At 41.3% G+C, this 25354-nt stretch overlaps 1 non-coding gene across 1 annotated transcript; it reads left to right on the top strand.

Moving 5' to 3' along the window:
* Positions 1-738: 738 nt before the first annotated feature.
* Positions 739-843, top strand: LOC147577046 (U6 spliceosomal RNA). Its single transcript, XR_015240560.1, has one exon. It is a non-coding gene; the product is annotated as a U6 spliceosomal RNA (small nuclear RNA).
* Positions 844-25354: the final 24511 nt, after the last annotated feature.

Below are 25354 nucleotides of genomic sequence, written 5' to 3'. Positions count from 1 at the left end.
CATCGAGCTAAAATCTCAACGAAATGATGAAATGATAAAAAGAAACAAGATGCGCAAAGTTCATGGGAAGGAAATGACCTTGGTTTGTCTGAAAAACGTAGAGAAGGCCAGCCTGGTTGGAGCAAAGGAAGTACTGGGAAGACATGGGGCCCTGGATACATGTTGGCGAGACTCCTGATCAATGACAAATTGTATTCTTTCATTTCCACCGTGTCTCATAGAAGGAAGTGTATTGATTAAAGGTTGCTTACTATTCTTTTGTGTGCTAATGATTTATGTTGGTTGCGCTGCAAGCATAAATGATTTTTACATCAATGGTGAGAAAATTAGGAACTTCTGATTAAAAATTGTAAAAAAAAGGGCAAGATTAATGTCCTGTTTAGACACAGGGTTGAAATATTGCTCCTTAGTCATCTCTACCTTCATCAGGCTGTTTAAGGTGGCATCATTAAGCCAGACCTTAAAATTTTCCACTTCCCTAAACTTAGTGACATGAACAAGCACAAAACAAAACAAAAGAAAAATAAAACTCAAAGACCATCAGTAAGCAAGCAATGGAAAGAGCCACTGACGTGAACATGAACAAGAAATAAGTTTAAGAATGCATACAAATCTCCTTCTCTAATTTTTGTGGAAAACTGTATTGAGTGTAGGTGCATAGTGGGGAATGGTGGTTTGTTGAGAAGAGGAAAGTGTTAATGAAACACTACAAATGCAAATCAAGAATCAACAACTTAGGTTCGCTTTGGTATCACATCTACTAAAATTAGAAAGACTCAGAAAAGATTAGCACGCTCTGGTGCAAGGACAAACATATAAATGCATGAAGTTTTCCATATTTTTAAAAAATGGGCAAAGGAGTTGCATGGAGACTTCTCCAAAAATGATATACAAATGGCCAACAAACATGTGAAAAGATGCTCAACATTAGCAATCACTAGGTAATTGCAAATTACAACTACAATCAACTATCACCTCACACCTCTTGTGTACTGTCCGTGGGAATGAAAAAAGATGCATCTCAAAAATAGCACAGAATTTTCTCAAAAAATTAAAACAGAACTACCAAATGTTGTAGCAATTCCACTTCTACAATCCAAAACAGCCGAAAGTAGGATCTAGAAGAAATATTTATACAACCACGTTCTGAGCAGCACTGTGGACAATAGCCAAGAGGTTGAAGCAATCCAAGCATCATCAGTGGATGAATGGGTACACAGTACAATATTACCTAGCCCTAAAAAATGAAAGAAACTTTGATACATGCGTCAGTGTAGATAAACCTAGAAGACATTTTGCTAAGTGAAATAAACCAGTCACAAAAAGATAAATATTGCCTGATCTCACTTATAGGAGGTATTTAGAGTAGTCAAATTCAGAGACAGAAAGTAGAATGGTTGTTGTCTGGGCTGGTGTGAGAGGAGAAGGTATAAAGTATTGATTTTGGGGCACCTGGGTGGCGCAGTCGGTTAAGCGTCCAACTTCAGCCAGGTCACGATCTCGCGGTCTGGGAGTTCGAGCCCCGCGTCAGGCTCTGGGCTGATGGCTCAGAGCTTGGAGCCTGTTTCCGATTCTGTGTCTCCCTCTCTCTCTGCCCCTCGCCCGTTCATGCTCTGTCTCTCTCTGTCCCAAAAATAAATAAACGTTGAAAAAAAATTAAAGTATTGATTTTGCGGAGCAAAAGGGTTTATGAAGATGAACAATGGTGATGGTTGCACAACAACGTGAATGTATTTCACCCCACTGAGTTGCCAATTTAGAAACAGTTGAGAAGACAAATATTCTGTGTATTTTACAAAAAAAAAATGTTTTGAAAAGTATCAATAACCTGCAGAGAAAAAAAAGACTTGGAATCAACAGATTAGAACAGAGCTGGGGATATCGTAGATCAGGTAAAAGAGTGGGGGTTGCTGTTGGCTTGTTAATATGGCACTTAAAATGCCATGCAGACGGATAGAAAGGATTTTTCACTCCTCGGGTGGGGGTAAAGAGGTGAAGACCATAGAAAATCTTGCTCTGTACATCTGCTCAGATTGAAAAAATTAATTGGAAAGTCATTTCCCTGCCTTTTAAGAAAGGGCCAATGTGAAGTAATCGGACACAGATTCTTGCTATCTCCCTTTCACGTGTGTGGAGGACCAGAAGCTTGAAATTAGCAAAAGATGACCACAGCCATTTATGAATTGACTCTGTTGGTTGAAGGTTAAGTTCATTGACACACTTGTTTGAAACAGCATTGTCAGTATCACTCTCAAGATTAAGAAACTGAGGGCGAAGAGACTGAAGACGTGTTAAGTGGTAGGAACTTCCAGTGGAGTTGAATAATTGGCTAACACTTGAGTCAGGGTCTAGAACTTGAGTACCTGGTATTACCATACTGTTTCTTTTCTGTACCTTCTACTGGAACCCAATTTCTCCATGCATCTGAATGGACTTTGGAAAGGCAGAGACTAAAAGACGCCAAGTCACGGGAAACTCTTTATAAACGCTCCTAAACCACCTCCTTTCCACTTGGCCCACCCAGACAGTTTATTCTTTACTGTTTTCCTCAGCAGTGGCTGCAAAGACTTCATAAATGGCTATGCTACAGGAGACAAAGCCCTGCCTCGGGTTACAGGAAGATGTGGATTCATTCCCTGGTTCTGCCATATGCCATGTACATGAGTGGGGGCAAGATTCAATTGCTGCAATGAAGTTTCCTCATCTGTAAAATGATTTTATGTACCTCATAATGTTGTTGCAACACTTGAGGGAAATAACATAGGTGCAAGCACGTTAAACAATAAAATATTATGTAAATTCAGGCTACAATTGTCATCTAAGTCCTTGTGAATCCAGGAGGAAGGATCTTAACCAGAAGTTAGAGATCACAAAGAAAAACCTTTCAAAAATCCTAAAAATGGGGTCTTTCAATGCATTATCTATCGGAATAAAACATTCAGGGATTGAAATATGAGAATATTCCTTTAATAATTTATTTTGAGAATAGGAGGGAGGTTTTCTCAATGTTATAGGTCTTCATTTCATATCAAGGAAATATATCTTCCTTATTTTACGCATAAGATATTATCATTTGGAATCATAGAATTTCACAGTGCCGTCTGTAAATATTTTATTATCTGTAAAAAATAAATAATGAAAACCTTGATTCTGAGAGATCCAGTATTGTGTTATGCTGGAAAATGAGGGGCCAATCTGGATTCTAATAACTTCTGCAGATGATTTTGATCAAGTTCTTAAATGTTTGGGACTTGCTTTTCATATCTGTTAAAGTGCGGAACAATTCCTTCCTGCCTTAATTTGGGTTCTCCACAAACAGTGACTGACACATGGACTGGGGTATAGTTAATACAGAAAGCAGAGTGAGGAAGGTAGGTCAATGAAACAGTAAGGGAAGAAAAGGTAAGGGAAGATGCATTGCTAAGCTAGTTTCTGTGTAGACAACTAAAGCCCAATCGCTCTAGGGATTGTGTGAGAAACTACATAGAACGCATCTCAAAATGATCCCTCCAAAAGGAGGAAAGCCGAGGTATTTATCCAGTGACTCCTGTCCCCCATTCGTTGAGGACTGTCCCAACCTGTGTCTGCATATGTGCTGGGTGGGTCTCAGCCTTCAGAAGTAGTCTGAGGGGCAGGAAAACAGAGAGCCACGGAAGCAGGCTTTTGTGGGCAATGCTGACCAAGGGCACGAAACACAAGTGGGCCAATTGACGTGGTGTAGGCACAAAACAATGTCTTGTACCTTATGGGTTGCTATGAGATATGAATTGGTATGGTTGTACTTAGAATGGTGCTCCAAAAATGGTAAAAAACCATAAATGGCAACTGGTCCTTTTATTAGACTAAGAGATGTGTTTATAGACACTACAAATTGGTAGGGATTTTGCTCTGGCCCCCTAATGCTTACTCACTTTCTCTTTCTCTCTCTTTTTTTTCCCTGGTCCTTCTCTTCTATACTCTATTGCTAAGTATATCTTTCCATGATTTGCATAGATATGTCTCTGTGTGACTATGATCACTCTTCTCATTAGCAATTTATAGACTTTATTGTCTCATCTATGTAGCCTTATTTAAATGGCAAGCCATTGAATAACAAGATCAAGTGCTTCCTTCAACTTTGCATAATTGGGAGGACCTAGAACAATGTTATGTATAGGATGATGTTTAATAAATATTATGCTTTTCAACATGGTTATGAAGTGAATGTCTTTCAATCGCCCTCACCACGGAGTTTTACCACTGTTTAAAAACACATGGCCTTATTACTTCAATGAAAATTCAAATTCATAGCTCCCATTAGCATTGCAGACAATTTCTGGCCTACTTTCTCTGGATATTAATGGAAGTTCAGATCTTTTAATGAGCTTAGTACAGGAAGAATTTTGGTATTCACATAAACCACTGTCCCTCTCTTAGCCTAGGGCTAGAGAGAAAGCAGTCACTATGTTGGTCAGGTAATTTCAAAGATATTTAACTGTCAGAAAAGCCACCATGCACTGCATAAACAACAAATGCATAGTGTATTTCTTTTTTTTTTTTTTTAAATTTTTTTAACGTTTATTCATTTCTGAGAGACAGACAGAGTGCGAGTGGGGGAGAGGCAGAGAGAGAGAGGGAGACACAGAATCCGAAGCAGGCTCCAGGCTCCGAGCTGGCAGCACAGAGCCCGATGCGGGGCTCGAACTCACGAATTATGAGATCATGACCTGAGCCGAAGTCGGTTGCCCAACCACTAAGCCACCCAGGTGCCCCGCATAGTGTATTTCTATGCCAAATTTAACTTCCTGGATACAACTGTCACTTGGTTTCCTCTTACGTTGCTGATCCACTTTTCAGTCTCCTCCTTATTTCATGGTGTTTTAAACTTTCGGACAACATCGGGGCTCAGCATTTGGGAAGATTCTCTTCTTCATCAATCTCCATTCATTCATTAGCCCAGCCTCCCCTCCTGAACTTTAGGAACTCAGAACTGATTATGTTTTCAATATCTCAACTTCGATGGTGTGATAGATTAGGCCATTTTAAAAAAGCCACTGACTCTACTCTGGCTTTGTATACCTCTTTGGAAGGTGATCCTGATGGCCCCATCAAGAGGTTGGATCTTCTTTGCCGCAATGAATCTTGGTTGAAACTGTGACTTTATTGACCAGTTGCATGCAGTGAAAGTGACCTTATGGAAGTTGCAAGCCAAGAACTCAAAGGAACTTCAGTTTCCACACTGTCTCTTCTTTCCCTGAAATTTCCACATAAAAAAGCCTGAGATGGTCTGTTGGAGGACAAGATGACCCATCCCATCTGAGGAGGAGAATGATCCATCCCATCTGAGGCATCCTAGGTCAACCAGCCCCCAATTAATCCACCAACCTGTTGCAACCACAAGTGACCCCATGTGAAGCCTGTGGAACTACTCAACTGAGCTCAGACTCAGTTGCTAACACAAAGATTCCTAACCGCCCCCCCCCACTCCCCCACACACAAAGTTTTGTAGTGGCTTGTTACATAGTGATAGGTTTCTGATAAAGATGTTGAAGAGATCTGGTTAATTTAAGATAGGCAACACCAAACCCTTGGTTCTATCCCTTAAACCTAGTACTCCACAGTTTCCCTTTTAGAAGTCATTGGCCATTTCAATCTTGTAATTCCTCAAGTCAGGTATTTCACAAACATCCTTCCCACCTTTCTTTCCCTTATGTCCAAACCATCAACAAATCTGTGAGCTCTTTCCTAATTCCCCAGATTGGAGCACTTCTCTCTATTCTCCATTGCTTATGTGCCTCTTCAAGGCAGGTGGTTACAGCTAAGTCTTGAACTGTGTTATTGTTTCTGCCTTGATCCTCTGAAAGCCATTCTCCTCATGGCGTTGAGAATAATCTTTTAAATCACAGATTATATCAAGTCCTTTCTCTGACCAAGAACCCCTCACTGAAAACAGGTTTTGGTTCCTTAAAAAGTTGAACATACATATGCTAAGTGAAATAAGTCATACAGAGAAAGACAGATAGCATATCTTTTCACTCTTATATGGATCCTGAGAAACTTAACAGAAGACCATGGGGGAGGGGAAGGGGAAAAAAAAGTTAGAGAGGGAGGGAAGCAAACCATCAGAGACTCTTAAAAACTGAGAATAAACTGAGGGTTGATGGGGGGTGGGAAGGAGGGGAAAGTGGGTGATGGACATTGAGGAGGGCACCTATTGGGATGAGCAGTGGGTGTTGTATGGAAACCAATGTGACAATAAATTTCATGTTAAAAAAAAAAGTTGAACATACAGTTATCACGCAACTGGGCAACTCTGCTTCTAGGTATATATCCAAAATAATTGAAAACAGGTGTTCAAGCAAAAATTGTAGATGAATGTGTTCATGGAAGCATTATTCACAATAGCCAAAAGGTGGAAACAATAGAAATGCCCATCCATACATGAATGAATAAACTAAACGTTGTATATTCCTTTGTAATATTATTCATCCATAGAAAGAAATGAAGTGCTGATAAATTCTCCAACAGACCCTCAAAAACAATATGCTAAGTCAGTCACAAAGGTCACAGGAAGACTTTATGTACATGAAATATCCAGAATAGTTAAATCCATAGGGCAGAAATTGGATTGGGGTTACCAGGGGCTGAGGGCATGCAGAGTAATTGCTTAGTATTTTCAGGGTCTTGGTTTGGACTGATGAGAATGTTTTGGAACCAGATAGAGGCGGTGGTTGCACAACACCATAATGTCCTAAATGTCAGGCAATTGTTCCCTCTAAAATAGATAAAAGGGTTAAGAGTATGCTTATCATAATGAGCACTGAGTAATATGTAGAAATGTTGAATCATTGCATTGTACACCTGGAACTAATACAGCACTGTACCTTCATTATCCTTCAATGAAAAGTGAATTTAAAAAATGAAATGTTTAATTTTAAGTGAAGTGAGTTTCAGGTCAATTAAAAACCAAAAAGTTTCAATAGCTTCTTATGTTGCACAGAACAGCAGCCAAAAGCCTCACAAAGACATAGGTGTCCCTCTGTGGTCTAGCTTCCACTTCGACTCTTCCTTTTTCTCTCTCCTTTCTTGCAAGATACATCTCTGTGCTGTTGGTCAAAGATTCCGTATGCTGTCTTAAGATTCACGCGTCCTTGATCTCTCTTGTCTGGATTGCTTTTTCCCTAGGTAGAACCCTCACTCTCCACTCATTCAGTTTTTCAGATAGTATAAAAGATTAATTTGTTTAATTTCTTTTCCTGGTCTACTGAGTCTGTATAGAAGCAAGGGCAGGGATATGCATAATGTCAAAAATATTGGTAACGTCTAGTTCCCTCTGGAACATTTTGCCAAATCTTACGTTGGTGCATCCTGATCTGAGCTGCCAAAACCTCTCAAGGAAAAGAGTATGAGACCTTGAAAGGCCAACATCTACAAATTGAATGTAATGTAGTTCACAAAGGAAGGCTGAGTTTCTCAATATGCTACTAATGACCCAGCTGCTTGGGCATGTGTTGTTATGGCGATGGGGGGGATTATGAAATATTACATAGAGTATTTTAGTTTCTTCTTAGTTCCACTCTTCTAGCAAAGACTATAAACGTGCTAGAACATAACTAATTACATTGTACTGTCAGACATCATGGCATCCGGGAAATTTTTTTCAGCCACATGAGATCTGGTTTGCTACATGTTATTCTAGAAACTCAGAAGAGCTGCTAAAAATAAACATGGCCCCTAGTGGAGCTAACATAAACTGTTTCTTGTGCAAGAAGCCAAAGACAAGTCAAGGTTTAGCATCTGCAATCCAACCTATTGTAAGAGGGGGTCTTACTGGAATATAACCTGGAAACAGAAGCTGCAAGTTGGTTGTACTTGGAATGGGGAACCTCACCTAATTTATAAGCAATCCAAATGTAGCTTAGCCTGTATATATCACCCTTATTAACACCCTTATTAATAAGTTGACATGTAGGCTTTTTCTCCACTTTTGTTCTATCTCTGCACTGATCAAAACACTACACAAATTCCCAGAGAGATTTACATGCTTCTTTGGATGAAAAACTTGCTTCCACCCCTTGGTAAGCATGGCAAGCATTATCAGTAAGTCATTTGTGGCCAGGTGGTGAACCGATTCCCAACTCAGGGAGAATGATGTCACTGGTGCCCGCAAGGGACAGGATTCATAAGGAATGGAATCTGGTATGCTCAGAGATCCTATTTCCACCTGCAAACCTTCCTCTGTCTTCAAGACAATTTACTCTATATGAATAGATTTCCGGAAGCTCCACTCTGATTTATAGGAAGTAATGCTCTTTGCATGTGCCTAGTTTCCCCTTGATTAAAAAAACAAAAATTCTTGAGTGAAACAAGATTTCAACTCTTGAAGTAATTCTTAGCGTCTGGTGGAGCTTCCATAGCATCCAGTGTATCGACGGAGCTCTCCTCCAATCCCAGGGATGGAGCTGAACTGAATGCTGACCTTCATACTACCAATGAGACCTGCACATAGACAGAACAGAGCTAATTTCCTTATTCATTTGCCATCACTTATTTTGAATCTGCAGACACAGGTTAACTTTTCATGAAAAGTGCAAATTGGGCCTAGTTTGACAATTATTCCCATGCTTTAAAATTCCTTTGAAAGAAAAGAGAAAAAAAATATCATCAAGCTTTTAACGTATGTGCTATATATAAAGCTGGTGTGATTTTTTAATGGTTTAAGCTGGTCATTTGCTTCTAACAAGCATGAAAAACAACAAATTATTGGAGCAAAGTAGCAGGGATACTTTGTCACATAAATAATAAGCATCTAAAACATGTTTGAATCAGTTTTCAAAAAGGGTTATTTTTGAGATAACAGCTCGGGATTTAGTCAGTATTTGATAAATGAATGGTAAAAGAATAGATATGATATGACTTTTGTATGTTTCCCTTGGTCAGATACTGAGTCCTTTTGACTCCATTCTTCTCATACACAATAACTTTCTCTGGTATGACTCACACTCAGAAGCCAGGAAAAAAAATATATATATATATATACACACATCAATTTACTGATTTTATCCATTCATCCATTGTATCTTTTATTCGATCAACTAATGTAGTCATTCAGCACATATTTATTGAACACTGATGATGCCAAGCATTGATCCGGGTGTTGGAAATCAAGGATCATGAAACAAATAATGGCGGGATAGCATGGCATGGATTAAGGAAAAAGAAAATATGAATTGTAGGTGAGTTCATATTAGAGGCATCTAATCTTCACTTGGTGAATCAAGTCAGGCTTCCAGAAACAAGTAACATCTTAGCTGTAATCTACAAAGTGAGTAGGACTCAGCCGAGCAAGTAAAGGTGTTGAATGGAAAAGGAGGTTTCAAACAGAAGAGAAGGAATAACACAGATTTTGACACATTGGGGAACTGGTGGGAATTCACTATGGCTATAGCACGAAACCTAATACTATGAGGACTCAGTTTTCAAAATGGACCTCTTTGAAAGCAAACTGGTCTTTTACTAACCTTTTGTGTGTGTGTGTGTGTGTGTGTGTGTGTGTGTGTGTGTGTCTGTGTGTTCATGTAACATGTATTTATACTTCAATTACAGCAGATTTTACAGCGTATTAATATGAATAGTTCATGCTTCTCTTTGCCTCCCAAAACAAACCTCCTTAAGTATGAACTTTATACCGAGGTCATGAGATCCTAGAATGGAAGAGAATTAATGACTAACAATTAGGATTCAAATCTGTTAACTTTTATTGCTTTTACAGACTATCTGATTTCCTAATTTCTAGACCCTCTCTGCCTACATAGGCTTTCTTAAATAGGTTGGTCCTATTGGCCTCCCTGATCTGACCTGGGCTGAATGTAAACTGTTTAAAAATCCAGAAGTCTCCCCTTTGTAGCTTGCAAATCTGACCCGTGACAAATTGTCCAGGCTTCTGTAAGATAGGGGAGAAGTGCAGCACGAGAAGGTGTACTGGGTAAAAGCCATATTTCAGTTAATGCAAATACACTCAGATAAGGGGTTAAGAACCTATGAGAATTTTCTAGTAAAGGAGCAGAAGCCTCAAGGACACAGAAAACTATCTGAGAGTTGGAGAAGGCCTCAAAGGCTTCGGGTAGGGCAGAGCACCCAGAATGGTTTGGGTCGAGGTGCGGTGGAGGACTGAAGGCTTGAGAGTTTACACTTGGGACAGTGAATGAGGAACCTGGCATTGGGCATCGCGGTGGATTAGACTCAAGTGTCCCTTGACGTGGAGCGAGTTCAGAGTCTGGGACTTACCTGCCTCAGAATGAGAACTGACTCTCAGAGAACCTAGAAGCCGCTCTGCCCTGGATGACCTAGCTCATAATTGCGGTTTGAAAAGCTTTATGGGGCACCAGGGGCACCAGGGTGGCTCAGTGGTTTACGCGACCGACACTTGATTTCGACTCCAGTCATGATCTCATCGTTCGTGAGTTTGAGCCCTGCATCGGGCTCCCTGCTGACAGTGCGGAGCCTGCTTAGGATTCTCTCTCTCTCCTTCTCTCCCTGCCCCTCCTGCGTGCTTTCGCATGCTCTCTCTTTCTCTCTCTCTAGGTAAATAAATACACTTGAAAAGAAGCCTGGTGAAAACAGTGGCCTCTAGAAATTTTCTACAGTTTTTCGCAGGCTTGCCAGTAACTATGTCATGCAGTCCAAAATATGTTTAGCATGATTTGAAAACGCCCTCAGACACCCCCACTCAGTTCATTCCAGCGCCTTGCCCATAACCTTTGTGCCGCACTGCTTAAATCCGTCATACCAATCCAGCTCCCTGCCCTAGGCTATTGCAATGGTAGGGTTCGTCATCCTGAGTCCTTGATGGTGGACCACTGCTCCTTACTCTCAGAGTGCTTTGTATACCATCCCATTTCTGGCTCTGATGTCATTCGTGCACAATACGAATCTTTGTTCCCAACAACCAGCGTTTTCAACTTCATTTTGTTTCCGTTTTCACCACAGAGTTCAGGTAAGCAGTACACTCCCGGGGGAATATTCAATATTATAAGCTATTTCTTATACTATGTTAGGAACTCAGTCACTTCCCCATTTAGGAAAGCATATTAGAGTCATGGGAGTGAAAATTGCCTTATGAAAAAGAAAACCTTGAATTGACTTTATATAATAGGTAAGTCACGAGTAAGTTTTAGTGTTTTGACAAACAACGGTAAATCTTTGCGAACTGCGTCTTAATTTAATAGATTCACCAGTGAAGAATGAGGACGCCCAGAGTCTGTTGCTTTTGTCTTTGTGTCCCAAGATGGATATCATGCCTGAAACACTGCCAGAGCTCCCCACAGAGAAGTATAATGTTTCTCTGAATGAGCGAATGAGTGAATGAATGAATGAATGAATGAACTGTTTGCTTAATTGACATTATAGTCTCACGTGAAGCTATGCTCAGGAAGATACTGAGCCTCAAAGGAACCCAGTGACATCTAGGTCTCCCTCAACGAATGTTCTGAGTAAATTCGATGTCTGTCACAAACACCCAAAACCTTGAATGAAGAATTTGAAATCTCAGGCTACCAAGATGAATGCTGGTGTATTGTCGTGTGTATACAGATGGCCGTGCAAGGGATACAAGGCAAAAAGTCCCCTCTCTCTTGCTGAGTTTTGTTCTGGGAAAACATAGCTGTTGAGCACAGCAATTACCGCCAAACTGCCCATGGGAGTTACAGGCACTGGTTGAGTTCATAGAACTGCCACGGATGCCTCGAATCAAGGGCAGGTAGTCAAAGGCCATGGTCAGAGCTGTGACCTCTGGACCAATATGATACAGACCTTTCAGGGAAGTGAGTGTCTTCATCACCAACAATCCTTTTGGGCTGTTCCACTTGAGATCACTGACTCTGCCAAGAACACGGTAGAGCTCCGTCGGATTGAGACCCATGTCAGAAAGCGCCACGCCATAGATTTTACAGAGAATGAGAGGAACAGAATATTCTGCCCTGGAAGGGAGTCTCGGTGGATGGAGTAAAGAGAAGGGCGTCTGGAGCCTGTCACTTGGGTTTGCTGCCCAGTCCCGTCACCTCTTCACGATGTGATACTGGAAATGCTCTTAAAGGTTCTGTCCTTTTCCTTATCGTGGTAGTTCGATAACAATGCCCGCCCTGGAGGGGTGGCATGGGTGGCGGTGATAATGGTCAGCGTCTCAGACATCGCTAGTATCCAAAATCTATAAAGAGCTCACCAAACTCCACACCCGAAAAACAAATAACCCAGTGAAGAAATGGGCAGAAAACATGAAAAGACACTTCTCTAAAGAAGACATCCGGATGGCCAACAGGCACATGAAAAGATGTTCAACGTCGCTCCTTATCAGGGAAAGACATCGCAAGTATTTGGTAAGGTACAGCTCTCGTCAACACCGCGGGAGTGGTTTGGTGATACAAAAAGGAAGGAAAACACATAATGCATCTTCTTTGAGGAGGGGTGCCTTCTCATCAATAGCAGAGACTTAAATGTCTTGAACTGGGCAGTCAGAATACCTACCTTCCATCTCATGAACGAAATACAAGAGGCATGCACGGGAAGGCCCCCCCAGGCCACTCTCTGGGTTAAGTCACTGACATCACATCCTACTTCTCCCAGGCAACAGCAGGCGTTCTTTAGATGCCTAGAGTTATTTCTCAGCAATGACAAATCACCACTGCTTACTCTTTCCTTATGGCCCATTTCAAATCTTGTGATTTTTATATTTTCCTGTTAATCAGTGTTTATTTGCACCAACTCAACCAGAAGTTTTCTCCTCCGGTCCGCCTTTTCTTAATCTTCCCACTTTTTAACTTGGGCACTTCTAAATTTCCGCAAAGTGGCCCAGAACCCAGAACTCACGAAGGTTCTCAAAGCTGCTGATTTTTTAATGCTTACTTGCTCAGTGGCACGTTCTTTTGTGTCCATTTTTTCTTTCAAATGGCACTGCTATGAATCTGTATTTCCCAAGATGCAATATTTCCCTATGCTTTTTTTCTCCAATTTTTGTTTATTTATTTTGAGAAACAGAGACAGAGCAGGGGTGGGGCAGAGGGAGAGAGACAGAGAGAGGGAGAGAATCCCACGCAGGCTTCGCACTGTCAGCACAGAGCCGGGTGTGGGGCTCAATCTCACCAACCATGAGATCATGACCTGAGCCGAAACCAAGAGTTGGACGCTGAACTGGCTGAGCCACCCAGGTGCCTCTCCCATACTTCTTATCGATGAGATGAGAAAAGACACCCACTAGTCTTTCAAGCGTTGAGGGACTTTGAGCACAGCGGAGATGAAGGGGAAACAAACAGGGATCTCTTTCATCATTGCTGCTGCCACAAGTGTTGGCCTTCTGCCTCATTTGAACTGTAGATGGCTGCATAATTCTCTAGCTAAGACCCTTGAGTTCTGGAGAACTCTCAACCCCCTCCACCCCCACCCCCCACATATTTTAGCATAGCCTCCACTTAGAGATTTACAGTCCTGCTTTGATCTTTTTGCCTCTTTGTGGGTTTTGCAAATGTCCCCTGACTTGAAGAGAATAACACCATTTTAAAACCCTTTAAACAATTCATTAATCATTTTGCTAATCATAAATAACAAAGCCTTTAAACAAAACAGAACCAATACTAGCCCAAACGGAGCCCCATTAGTCATTTATACAATTTGCCGTATGTTTTCATCACTCATGATGATCTTCGACCTATTTCCAAAACCATGATTAAATCGCTTTTCTTTGAGTCACTCTGATTAATTTTTCATGCACGATTGGGTGACTCACCAAATCAAAAGTGATCCTAACGTCCTAATGTTCGACTTTTGCTTTTTTGCTTTTTCCTTTCAATTTCTTCTGTGGGTTTGTGCTGGCAAAGCTATGAATTCATATGTTCTGCTCTATTCTTTTTGAAGGCCGTCTGCCTGTTTCCCATTCTTAATATTTTTCAACAGTATCATATGCTATACTTTACTGATAGTTACCTTCCCAGGCAGAAGTTTCCAATACCTTTCAAGAGTCTATTTTCTCCATATTCTCTAACATGCTAACATTCTTTCATTTTCTGAGCATAAACATGCGTGGGTCCATAAACATGCTGGCCAGCCCCCTGAATAACTCAGGGTGATGTGGGCCTTTCAATGCCTGCCAAGTAAGGAATTCCCTTATCGTCGTGTTGGCCAGAGCAATTTTTGCAATGTCTTCATTACTCCCTAATTGTCTATATTTCTGTGCTTCATTTCTCTTGTTAAAGGCAGATTTAAAAAATGAGTTCAATAACTCAGCCGTTTTAGAGCCATCATTAATTTCATGCCCTTCCTCATTCATTAGTGGACCTATTTTCTTGTGGCTTTCTTTTCCCTCTGGGTCTTCTTCTTCTTTTTTTTTTTTTTAAATTCTTCTCATTTATTTTAACCCTTTGATCACACTCCATTATGACCATTATCATGTCTTCCCTAACAACATGAATAACGTCTCAGTGGGAAATTGATTTGGTTTTCCGGGTCCCTACCATCCCTGGAATAAACGTCCTTTTGGTTTTTTTGCTCTGAAAAGTTGGACTATGACTGATACAATTTTTAAAATCTTATTCAGAGGAAATGTATAGGCCATGTCTTTAAAAGAACACTAAAACATGCTCTACGTGTCTCTGACATGAAGGCAGCATTACTATCTTTGAACTGAAACTTAAAAAAAAGACTAAATGCCTAAAGACAATTGATTTCTTGGTTTGTAAAATTGTTTTCACTTTATCAGACTTGAATTTCTATAGCTCAACAACCCTCCCCTCCAGTGTGGGCTCAGTCTCATATTAGGAGTCCATACTTTTCCAGAATCCAATAAAAGCTGTGACACCCTTTTTTACCCCTTGTTCCCTGTGCAATGCAGTTTCCCAAACATGAAGATAGTCTTACAATTAAATACAATGTGAATATGAAAAATTCAAATTAAATAAAGCATGCTCTCGTAAGCTGATTGCTTGAATACAAATCAATATATTTATCTGCACTTTTTATTTTCTGAGAATATATCCTCACTTAAGTAGATTTTCTAGGGGCGCCCCAGTGGCTCAGTCGGTTAAGTGGCCAACTTGGGCTCAGGTCATGATCTCAGTGGTTCATGGGTTCAAGCTTGGCATCGGGCTCTGTGCTGGCAGCTCAGAGCCTAGACCCTGCTTCGGATTCTTCATCTCTCTCTCTGTCTCTGTCCCTCTCCCACTCACACTCTGTCTCTCTCAAAAATAAATAAACGTTTAAAAAAAGTTAAAAAAATAGATTTTCTAGTCACTTCATCTTACCGAAGGGGTCACTCATGGGTGTGCCTAGGGGGCAGGTTGTCTTTGGTGTTTTCATTCTTTGAAAATGCCATTTTCTTCCATTTCCTCCTCCTCATCAACTTAAAATTGTTTGTTTCAGTGCTAATACCAGAAAAATAACATGAAAAAGAAATGAAACTGAAATTAGCCTGACCTGGATTTGCATCCAAATGGTTCCGCTTCTAGGGGTAAACTGGAGAGCAGTTTACGCACATTCTTTGAGATTCGATCTCATCCGTAAATGGAAATTATCAGTATCCAGCCTCAACAGAGGGTACTATGAAGGTTAGGCAAAATAATCATATGTAATATATTTAGAAAAATGTATTCACTTAGCAGGATCAAAAAATGTTGCTCTTTTCTATTCTTGCTATCGTTACTTTAACCGTTGATTTCGTGTGCTCCTTCTCCCTCAGCCTATCGTATTTTTTGAGACAGTTGAATATTGCAATAATCATAAAGGACATAAAGCATATAGGAAATGGGATTTCCGTTTTGGTTACCAGTCTGTCAGTCACAGAATTAGGTCTTTGAGACGTTGGATTTAAAGCTCCAAAAGAGAGTTGAGTCCAACTGTTGCAGGATTTTTCACTTTCATCCTGGGGATTCGTTGTCTTGCTGTTTCGAAGAACAAAGAGGTGGGCACGAAATGAGTAGCAGGCAAACATTTGTTAGAGTAGACAGAAGATCAGAAAGAAAGCACAGTCTAAAAGCTCTTTTTACAGAAAGGGGACATTGGAGAGTGAGGGCCCATGACATTAGGTAAGGGTCCTTGCTTCATAAGGTTCTGGTCAGCCCTCCCTTCCCTTCCCCTTTGTTCTTTCTCGGGTTTTACCCCTATTGACTTGATAACTCTAGGTGCTGGGTTGTCCATTCCTGACTGGCTCATTTCCAATGGTCTACGGCCATACTGTTCCTTGTGGGTCATAGGTTTTATGGTCTGCTTATTTCTAGTCGGGTCTTTTGTCCAATTCCTGTGGGAAACCTGAGGGCGAGTAGTCGGGTCCTTTCATTCTTTTTAAATATTTTTTTTCTTTAGCGTTTATTTATTTTTGAGACAGAGAGAGACAGAGCATGAATGGGGGAGGGTCAGAGAGAGAGGGAGACACAGGATCCAAAGCAGTCTCCAGACTCTGAGCTGTCAGCACAGAGCCTGACACAGGGCTCGAACCCACGAACCATGAGATCATGACCTGAGCTGAAGTTAGACGCCCAACCTACTGAGCCACCCAGGCACCCCTGGGTCCTTTCATTCTTAGCAGGAACCTTACACCTGAGGGTGTCTGTTGCGGTCAGCCACTCCCAGCATTGTTCCAAAATCTGTGTTTTTCCTCACCCAGGGACCTCAGGTCCTAATCTTTCCCTCTCTGCCTACTGAATTCTATCTTCTCCTACCATACAACACTCTTTTTCTAGCTGACAAAAACTCCTAGAGGCCTCAAACTCATCCTGCCTACCTATGCTTTCTAATTTCTTACTGAATTCTGGAAGGAGTAATTAGGGAGTTAGAACAGGGAAAGGGTTTCGGTGCCAGTAAAAGTCTTAAATTGGTGACAAGGCTACAATAGACTCAAGTCATTATTATAGAAATGTTCCAATGAAATGTTCAGAATTTTCATGCATAGCTCAGTGTGTCACAAATATTCCATACCTTATTCTAAAACAGCTTTTCCTGGGCTCAGTTGGTTAAGCAGCCAACTCTTGATCTGGGCTCAGGTCATGATATTACGGTTCATGGAACTGAGCCCCATGTTGGGCTCTGCACTTGGGCTTCTCTCTCTCCTTCTCTCTCCGCCCTTCCACCCGCCACCCCCCACCCAAATAAATAAACTTAAAAAATATATGTAACAGCTTTTCCCATAGTTTGTTTCAGGGAACACCTTTTCTAGATGATGTTACACACTGAGAGATTACCCCAAACCCCAAAACTTTGGAGGCGCTGCACTGAACAAAGTGAAACAAGTTTGTTCCCAGCAGACTTTCTGAAGGCTGTGGCCAGCTTAAGAGAATTGTATCTGTAAAGAAAAAAAATTAAAAATAAAAAGAAATAAATAAAAGAACGGTATCTGTGTGCCTGCAAAGTACATACGCTGAGCTATTAGGGCACCGTGTTGTACACAACACTCATTCACCATAAACTGTTTGAGAAACACAAAGATTGCCTTTTTTGTCTCTAGAACTCTAAACATGGGCTTAACCTGTCGGGGGACTATTGCAGTAAAAAAAAAAAAAAAATCATTCAAAAAGTTCAGTGATTCCAACAGGTCTTTAGACAAAACAAAACAAACAAAACAAAAAACAAAACGAAACAAACAAAAAAACCCAACCAACCCTCAATCAATAAAGCAGAGTATTTGACATGAATACAAATAAGAACAAATAGAAGTTTTTTTTTTTTATTTTTTTTTTTCAACGTTTATTTATTTTTTTTGGGACAGAGAGAGACAGAGCATGAACGGGGGAGGGGCAGAGAGAGAGGGAGACACAGAATCGGAAACAGGTTCCAGGCTCTGAGCCATCAGCCCAGAGCCTGATGCGGGGCTCGAACTCACGGACCGCGAGATCGTGACCTGGCTGAAGTCGGACGCTTAACTGACTGCGCCACCCAGGCGCCCCCAAATAGAAGTTTTTGACCGGTTTTTAGACTTTGCTGGTAGACATTTTGGCGTCATGGAGAAACTGTCACTGTCACCTAAAATAATCCCACCACAGTGAACTTTTAAGAATCCATCTACCAAAAAATGTGAAAGCTAAAGCTTTCACCTTTAATCTCTTGACATTTATGGTGCCAGACGACGTGGCTGTGATGAACCACGGCTGATTATTTCATGTAACGTGGGGAGGCATCATTAGTTTATGATAACAAGGGTGGGTTGTCAGGCTTTTCCCGAACCGATACGGTGAAGTCTAATTAGTCATATAACTGTTTTATTTTCCTTGGTAATGAGCATATGCCAAGGGGCTGATTCCAAAAAGGTACATTTTTTAGAACTCTCAAAAGTGCGTTGAATGTGAAATACGCGTTTTTTTTTTTTTTTTTTCGAAATGTCTTCTCGGAGACACACGTGGATTTTCACACCATAAGAACATAATTGGAAGAGTTCTTAATTCTGCAGTTCTTTTTATTTTTGGAGGTCGAGACAACTCAGAGCCTTACTTACATCACCTTGCACGTGTCTCTTTCTTCTCAGTCTTGAACATTTGTAAATATAATATGAACTGCTGTTTATTCCTACTAATTCCCAGCAAGTGCTGTGTGTGCAATAGGAACTTTTTAAATAGTCAGTAATTGGATTCCTCGTGAGTTGGTAGGTGGGTAAGTAGGTGGTAGGCATTGCCAGGTTTCATATTGGCTCCATTCTATAAGTGTCTAATATTCTGCCTCCACAAATAAAAGGATACATTATTAAATTCCTCTTTGGCAGCTCTTTTCTTAGGATGAGTCCCATGCTTTCACCCCTTTTTGACAGGATCTAATTTCTATTCTTTCCAACGGTTCCACTGACCTCCTGTGCACTCTCTCCTATGCTGCAGAGTTTCACTTGACTGCTGATATCCCCATCTCCATACATTAAAGATGCACTTATGCTTTTTTTTTTCTTACAGTGCTCTGAACATAATTACAAAAGCTTTGAATCCAGAATCAAAAACGAGCAGTTTGATCACATAAAAGCTAATTTCTGAAAACCACCACCAGATTCAAAGTCAAAGGGAGGACGAAGTTAGAACGCTTCAGGAGCAAACAGCACAAAAAATATTTTCGAGACAGACCCACGGAAAAGTTTATTATGTGTCGCGATTCAAAATGCTGGACCCATCTACCTACTGTTTTCTCAACCTGTTGAAGTCCCATTATCCAGTCTGTTGAGTTTTTTCATTACAGGTAACTAATGTGCCATTTCTATTTAATAACAGTCTCCTGCAATTTCCCTTTGTAATTAAGGTACATGATCAAGCACTTAATTGTGGAATTTTAAAAAGTAATATAGGACCACGTTTAGCAGCCATTTTTAAAAAAAATGCTATTTATTTATTTTGAGACAGAGACAGAGAAAGTGAGTGGGGGAGGTGCAGAGAGAGAGAGAGAGGGAGAGAGAGAAGCCCAAGCAGGCTCTGCACCCACAGTGCAGAGCCCAGTGTGGGGCTCAAACGCACAAACCATGAGATCGTGACCTGAGACAAAAATCAAGAATCCATCAGTGACCTGACCGAGCCACCCAGGCGCCCCTTTAGCAGCCATTTGTAAAATACAAACGCTGTGTTTTGAGTCACAAAGCATGCTGTTATTTGTAAACACTTCCAATGTATGGCGTGAGATAATCTTGTCTATGTAGGAGTCAGATAATCTTGTCTTTTGGGTTCAGAGTCAACTATGAAAAGTGCAGGGAGGTAATGGCTTGCTGTGTTTGCTCCCTCAGAGGCAGTTTGATCATCCCTGAAACCCCAAACAGAAAACGTTCTGCCTTTATTGCAGAAAGGGGAAACTCTCCCCCAGACTCGGTTCTCGTGGGGATGCGCCCTATTCCTTCACCACTTCTGCCGTCACCTCTCCTGGAAGCTTTCCCTTACCTTTCATCAAGGTCCGGGATACCACTGCTGTGTTTTAATATAGTCTTGACTGCCCATGGCCAAATCAGCCCAAATAACATTAGCTTCAGTTATTCCTCGTCTGTTTCCCCAGTGAACTGTGAGATTCTCATACACTGTAGCTTGTATTCCACCCCCCTATGAACTCCATTTGCCCATATAACGGAAGCCCAACGCATTTTTGAATGGCGGCGATGTTCCCAAACCACACAGCGAAAAAGATGGCACTGGGACCCAGGTCTTCACACAGGCGGTCCAATTTATTTGGGAAAATTTGGGGGCTCCCGGGTGGCTCAGTCGGTTAAGCGTCCAGCTTCAGCTCAGGTCATGATCTCGTGGTTCATGGGTTTGAGCCCCATGTCGGGCTCTGGGCTGACAGCTCGGAGCCTGGAGCCTGCTTGGGATTCTGTGTCTCCCTCTCTCTCTCTCTCTCTGCCCCTCCCCTGCTCATGCTCTGTCTCTCTGTGTCTCTCAAAAATAAATAAATGTAAAAAAAATTTTTTTTAATTGCAAAAATTTTTTAAAGTAGTAGTATTATATAGGACAGTAATTGGGAGCTGTTTTGAAGAGATAATGGGTAAGTGTAGATTCCAAAAGGAAATAAACTGTTATGCAGGAGCTTAAGCTGTGGGGAAATGATGTAAAGAAATGTCTACTCTACGGCTTGTTAAAGCAGACTTCTCTCTCCCTAAATTCCTCTGTATATGTTTGCAGGGTGTGGAACCCTCCTAAAGGCCACCTAAACTAGTTGTAAGGTCTTTCACCTTTTCTTTTGGTAAAGAAATGTGTATCAAATATCCACGTATTAGGATCCATGCGAGATGTTGTAGACACACAACAATGCACGCTTATAGTTTGCAGTTCATAACAGTGGAATATTGAACAAGCAATTTTGTTTAGCAGCAATTCAGGATAGAAGTCTGATGAGCATATAAGGAGAGCACAGAGAGGGAACCTTCAACATTATTAGGATCCAAAGGGGAGAATAAGAAATTCTTCATAGAGGGAATAATGGTTGAATTAAGGTCTGAAACATAAGACCACTAACAGACATTTAAGAAAGGGAGTTCTTGGGAATGTGGCAGACATATAAAACCCCTTTGTTTAATCAAGAATTTGAGGGACAAAGAACTTGAGGGGGGGAGGGGCAGAGAAAGAGGGAGAGGGAGAATTCTGAGCAAGTTCCACACTCAGCATGGAGCCCAATATGGGGCTTGATCCCATGACCCTGAGATCATGACCTGAGCCTAAATCAAGAGTCACACACTTAACTGACTGAACCACCAAGAATTCATTCAAATTTTAAGAACCCCCAAGGCTTCTATTCTGTGAAAAACAACATCAACAGAATGAAAAGACAGCCTCAGGCTAGAAGAAATTATTTCCAAAGACCTATTTTAGTATATTCAAAATATATGATCCAAAATATGTAAGAACTCTTAAAACTCAATAAGAAAACAACTCATTAAAAAAAATGGGTCAAAGACACATCATCAACAAATATAGAGAGATGGGAAATAAGTATATGAAAAGATTCTCCACATCATAGGTCGTCACGGAAAGGCAATTAAAATAATAAGATATCACCACACACCTATTAGAATTGCCAAAATTCAAAACACTGACAACACCAAATGCGGATGAGGATGTAAATCAACAGGGGCTTTCACATACTGCTGGTAGGAGTGCAAAATGGCACAGCCACTTTGGAAGACAGTCTAGTGGTTTTTCATCTTATCACACGGTGTCACGACGTCGCAACTGTGTTCCTTGGTATTTACCCAAAGTAGCTGAAATCTTACGTCCGCTGAAAAACCCGCAGAGGTTTTAATAGCAGCTTATTCACAGTTGCCCAAACTTGGAAACAATCTTTCTGTAGGTGAATGGATAAAAACACGGTGGTACATTCACACGATGGAATATTATTCAGCACTAAACAAATACGCCTTGAAAAGATATGGTGGAACTTCAAATGCGTATTATTATGCGGAAAGACTACTTACTGTATGAGTCTACCTACATGACATTCTTGAAGAGGAAAACAACTATAGAGATAGTAAAAAGACCTCCAGTCGGAGATTGATGTGGGCTTAGAAGAGGAATAGGTAGAACATAGATTTTAGAATAGTGAGAATACTCTGCATAATGCCACGACGATGGATACATCCGTTATACGTTTGTCCAAACCCACAGAATGCACACCACCAAGAGTGAATCATAAAGTAAACGAGGGACTCTGAGTGACTGTAATGTGTCTCTGTAGGTTCGTCAATTGTAACAAAGATGCCACTCTGGTGAGGGATGTCATAATGGGGGAGGCTGGGCATGTGGTGGCAGGGACTGTATGGGAAATCTCCATACCTTTTCCTCCATTTTGCTTGCAGTGAATTTGTCTAAAAATAAATTATCAAAAAGTTAATGAGAAAAAAATACGAATTATATTACAGAGAGAGTTGAGGGATGTATTACACATTCTAGGTGTCTAACCCAACATCAATTCCTCTTCTTCTTTGGTAAAACAACTGAATCTGTTTAGTTTGGCCATGTGCCCAACCAAAAGACTACACCATCCGGTCCTTCCTGCAGGTAATGCGACCGAGTCTTGGCCAACTATCTTTAAAAACAAGTGTTATTCTGAGAAGTCTCCCAAACAAGGACTATGTACTTTTTTGTCTTTTTTTTTCCTTTCTGCCGAATGCCTTTCTGAAACATGATAAGCTGGCTTAAGTTCATGTTGCACCATAAGGTGAGACTAACAGTATCTATTGATACATTACCGACTGATGTATCTACTGATACACTGTGAAATAGCCTCAAACTTAGTGGCTTAAAAAACAAACATATCCTTATGTATTTCCATTCCGTGGATCAGATGATTTTCCTGCTCCGTAGAGCATTATTTGAGTTCTCTCTTTGAGAATTAGCTGGGCAGCAGGACTAACTTGCCAGAAGCATGACAGCTTACTCTCATTTCTGGCACTATGATGAAAATGGCCAAGAGGTGACACCCACCCGGGCCCCTTGCCTTCTCCCTGTAGTTCTCAGAGCCTGCCTGGGCGATCTCTCCAACAGGGTAGCTGGACTGGCTACATGACAGCTCGGGGCTCTAAGAGCAAGTGTTTCAAGAAGGAGGAAGTGGAAACTGACAGTACCTTGAGGCATGGGTCTGGAAATTGGCATAGTGTAACAGCTGCCATCTACTATTACTCAAAGTAGTCACTTATTCTGCCCAGATGCAAGGAGAGGGGACATAGCCCTCATCTCCCAATGGAAGTGTGAAGAGTTCGTGCCATTTCTGATCTGCCATAGGCGACCTAAGGATGGCAAAAAAGAGCTGGAAAGCCCGGGTCCCTGACATAACGCTTCGAAGCTAGCCCTGCACTGCTTGCACCTGAATTTAGTTCACGTTACAGTGAAACAAATGCGCATCTGCTTTAAGCACCTATGGTTGGACTTTGGTTGTATGCAGCAGAAACTGATTCTGAGAACTTTAATAAGAATTTTATAGGGACGCAGAGTCTAGAATCGTGGTACGTTACTTAGTGTGTCCAGCTTCTGTCTTCTGGCCTTTTATTATCACCTATGTGGTGATGACAAATACTCTATTGCATCTTGGAACGCCTTACCTACAACTTTCTTCGGATGGATCTGGAAGACTTACGTCTTCTCCACCCATGCAAAATACCTTCAGTGACAAAATATCAAGAGTGGCTGTGTTAATCTAAAACGATGAAGTTTTCCTGGATTATAAAATAAGGGACGTGAAAAGTACGGATCGTGAAAGATGAAAAGACAGGGTCCAATCCAATGAAATACATATGCAAATGGGAGATGATGTTTGCATTACCAGTCTGCCCTTTCCATTTCTTCCCAGAAGGTCCTGGCTGGTTTTTATGGCTTGTCGGTTGTCATGGTGACAGGCAGCCGACCTGAAAGGGGGGGTGGGCGTTTTGTTTATTTGTCCCTTTGCTTTGCTTACCACTGTTTTACCTGATCACGATCCATTTCAAAACAACACTCTGCCACATTCAGACTCTGTCATCCATCCGCACCCTATTAATGCAAATTCTTACCCTTTGTGCACACCCACACTTACTCTCAAATCCTCCCAGTCACATTGTAAGACTTTCACAAAATACCTTGAGTGCACGCGCACGAGCTTTGGTTCTCTTAGATGCAGTTGCCCGTTTTTGCACTCGGACTTTTGTGTTTGTTCAATCCTTGGTAAACTTACTCTTATAAATTCATACTCTGCCTAATGATGCATTCACTTACATGCTTGTCTGTCACACACACGCTCTTTTTTTTAAGTTTATTAGTTTTTGAGAGAGACAGAGCATGAGAGGGAGAGGGGGAGAGAGAAGGAGAGAGAGAGTGAGAGAGAGACTCCGAAGCAGGCTCCAGGCCCTGAGCTCTCGTCACAGAGTCCGACACGGGGATCAAATTCACAACCATGAGATCATGGCCTGAGCTGAAGTTGGACGCCTAACCGACGGAGCCACCCAGGCAAGCTGAGCACACACATACTTTTTGATGCATTTTTGCCAAGATAAATGAATTTTCTTAAGTTTGCCTAAGCCCAACTGACCTCAGTCTTCTCTAACCCAGACTGAAAGGTCACGTCCCACAAAAGGGGAGGAGCCCGAGGCAGGTGGGTTTTTTTTTTTTAAAGCTTTATTTATTTTATTTTGAGAGACAGAGAGGGAAGGGCAGAGAGAGGGAGAGATAGAGAATCCCAAGGAGACTCTGAGTTGTCAGCACAGAGCCAGAGGCAGGGCTCAAACCCGTAAACCATGAGATCATGACCTGAGCCTAGATCGAGAGTCAGATGCTCAACCAGGCACCCCCTGAGGCAGATGACATGTGATGATGATAAAGAATTAATGCTTCCAGCGGTGCCTGGGTGGCTCAGTCGGTTGAACATCCGACTTCAGCCCAGGTCATGATCTCATAGCTGGTGGGTTCAAGCCCCGCATTGGGCTCTGTGCTGACAGCTCGGAGCCTGGAACCTGCTTCGGATTCTGTGTCTCCCTCTCTCTCTGCCCCTCCCCCGCTCATGCTCTGTCTCTCTCTGTCAAAAACAAATAAACATTAAAAAAAAATAAAAAAAAAAAAAAAAGAAATAATGCTTCCAGACCGCTTGCTTGCACAATATCTTTTTCAAGGCGCTGATAGGAACTTTAGTGATTGGGTCACACGTGTGTTCACAGGTTTTTGAAAATATCAAAAGGAAGATATTTTAATTGAATTGGTTAAGATCGTTGTCTTTTTCATACTTTGCCACATGTTGGATGTTGTTTGAGTAGCATCGGGTATTGTTGGGATCCCTTTCAAAAGAAGCTTATTTGGAATTACACTCTTTTAACTACATTATGGAAAGGTGAATATTCCAATTAAAAAAAACCTGGTAAATTGCAGACCTTGAGTTGGATCCAGGAGTGAGACTTTTATCATTTTAATTAATAACAGGGAGAAGATTCAGA

The sequence above is a fragment of the Puma concolor genome, chromosome C2, assembly GCF_028749965.1.
Source record: "Puma concolor isolate L17-30 chromosome C2, mPumCon1.1.hap2, whole genome shotgun sequence".
NCBI classification, from domain to species: domain Eukaryota; kingdom Metazoa; phylum Chordata; class Mammalia; order Carnivora; family Felidae; genus Puma; species Puma concolor.
Note: the sequence above shows the minus strand (reverse complement) of the source record. Positions and strands in the feature narration are given on the sequence as shown.